Below are 2,934 nucleotides of genomic sequence, written 5' to 3' on the forward strand. Positions count from 1 at the left end.
TGTTGGAGAAGAGCATTGAACATCCCATGGAAGAACAAAAGAAGAAATATATCTTGGAGAAGGTGCAGCCAGAGTGTTCTTTGGAGGCAAAGATGATAAGGCCTCACCTCACATACTTCAGGGATGTTGCTAGGAGGGACTATTCCTTGGAGAGGAACATGGTACTTAGAAGGGTGGAGGGACTCTGTAAATGTTCATTAAAACTAATAAAATTTAATAATAATAATAATAAAAGAAGGGTGGAGGGTCAGTGAAGGAGAGGAAGACCCTCAACTAGGTGGATTGACACGGTGACTGCTGCAATGAGCTCAGGACATTCATGGGTCACTATAGGTTCTAGTTGACTCAACAGCACCTTTAACAACAACTGACTGAATATGCCACGGAATATGAAAAGAACAAACAAAACAAAACATATCCTGGAGAAATTGCAACAAGGGTGCTTCTTGGAGGCAAGGATGATGAAGCTTCATCTCACAAGCTTTGGGCATGCTGTTTAGGAGAGGCTAGTCCTTGGAAAGAGACATCATGCTTGTGAATGTGCAGAGTCAGCATAAGATAGAACGATCCTCGGCGAGATGGGTTGACAGTGACTGCAACACTGGACTCAAGTGTCAGAGATGATGAGGACAGCACAGGATAGGACAGGGGTCAGATCTGCTGTTCATAGGGTCACTGTCAGTCACAGTTGACTCAGTGGTATCTAATAAAGGTTAAAAAGGCGCAGAGAACCAGGCGAAGTCAAACAAGAATTTATTAGTGGCTCTTGGGCAGATTTACTGTCTGAGGCCAGAGAGAGGCAGGATCAGGCAGCAAAGTTGCAAGTGAGAAAATTACAGGGTAAACTTTAAATCAGGGATGTTGCTAGGAGGGACTATTCCCTATTAGTGATAGGGTGGCCAGTCTTCCGTGGAAGGTGTTGATTGGGTGCCCTTTGTTAGTTCCCAACTACGGAGCTGCTCAGTCAAGCAAGATGTGCTTGGTGGTCGTGCTTCTTTCTGATTGGCCATAGTCTTCTTACATCAGGCAGATTGGAATGTCTCTCAGAAGGTGCGGTCAGCGTGGAATGTTGCCCAGATCCCAGGTGGCCTTTCAGTAACAATGACCTAAAAGTGGCTTAGTTATAAGGAGTTGTACTGGCAACCCAAAGGCATGTAGTTCAAATCCACGAGCTGCTCCACAGGAGAAAGATGGCCAGTCTCATCCTGTGCTATTTACTGCCTTTGAAAACCTGCTGGAGGGTCGACTGTGACTCACTCTTACTCAAAGGTACTTAACAACAACAGTTTTTCTTTATATAGTCCAGCTTCTCAAATGACTTAGTATGTGTCATTGAGTTGATTACAACTTCTAGCCACCCTGTGAACCACCGTTCTGAACCTTGGCCTGTTCTGTGCCGTCCTCATCGTCTGTGACATATTTGAGCCCAGCGCCACACTTGAGCTCACTGGTATGGTCACGGTGTCAATGCATCTCAACCAAAGTGTTCCTCTCTTGCTCTGACTCTTCACATCTCCAAGCAAGTTGTCCTTCTCCAAGAACAGGACCCTCTTTGCAATGTGCCCAAAATGTGAGGCAGAATTTCACCACCCTTTTTTCTCTAAGGAGTAGCCTGGTTTCCCTTTCTCCAGACAGACCTATTTGATCTCTTGGCAGTCCATAGGATATCCAATACTCTTCTCCAACACTACAATTCAAAGGCATTGAGTCTTCTGTCATCATTAGTCATTGTCCAACTTTCAAATGCATAGTAAGTAATGAAAAAGACCACGTGATACAAATCTTATTTTAAAATATGCACTTTAAAATCCAAAGTGCTAAAAAGCAATGATGTCGGTTTAAAGACTAAGGTGCACCCAGTACAAGCCATAGTGTTTTCAATTATTTCCTATGCATCTGAAATTTGGACAAATGAGTAAAGATGACAGAAGAAGAATTGATGCTTTCGCATGTGGTATTGGAGAAGAGCACTGAATTTTTGACGGACTGCCAGAAATATCAGTCTGTCTTAAAGGAAGGGTATCTACGGTGGTCCTCAGAGGCAGGCATGGTAAAATATCAGCTGACATACTTTGGATGTGTTGTTATCAGGGGTCAGTCCTGAGGGAAAAGACATCATGTTGGGAAGGCGGAGCAACAGAGAGAGAGGGGAGGACCCTCAACACAAGGGATCGGCACAGTGACTATTAAAAGAAATGGGCTTGAGCACATCAGAGACGGTGAGGATGGCATGGATAGGACAAGTCTCAGGTCCACAGAGTCACCGTGAGTCATAGTCAGCTCAACGGTACCTAGCAACAACAACTACACAACAGGTGCCATTTACCTTATTCCAATAACTATGCAAAGACATTTGACTATGTGGACCACCACAAACTGTGGCTCACTCTGAGAAGAATGCGAATCCCAGAACATTTGATTGTGCTTATATGAAGCGTATACTGGACCAGGAGGCAGTCGTCAGAACCGAGCAAGGAGACACTGCATGATTCAAAATTGGGAAGGGTGTACACCGGGGATGTGTCCTATCTCCATACCTTTTCAATCTATATGGAAAACAGATTATCTGGGAAGCTGGACTCTATGAGGAGGAATGTGGCATCAGGATTGGAGGAAGACTCATCAACAATCTGTGTTATGCACATGATACAACCCTGCTTGCTGAAACTGAAAAGGACCTGAAGTGCTTGCTGAATAAGGTCAAGGACTGCAGCTTTCAGTAGGGATTGAAGCTCAACATCAAGAAAACAAATATCACCACAACAACATAAAGGTAAATAATCCAATTGAAAAATGGGCATAGAATATGAACAGACACCACCAAAGAAGACATTTAGATGGCCAAAAAGCACATGAAGAAATGTTCAAAATTCCTAACTCTAAGAGAGATGCAAATAAAAACAACTATGAGATATCATCTCACCCCAGTCAGAA

The sequence above is a fragment of the Elephantulus edwardii genome, unplaced genomic scaffold (genome assembly GCF_000299155.1).
Source record: "Elephantulus edwardii isolate Elephantulus edwardi_28Jun2011 unplaced genomic scaffold, EleEdw1.0 scaffold00176, whole genome shotgun sequence".
NCBI lineage: Eukaryota > Metazoa > Chordata > Mammalia > Macroscelidea > Macroscelididae > Elephantulus > Elephantulus edwardii.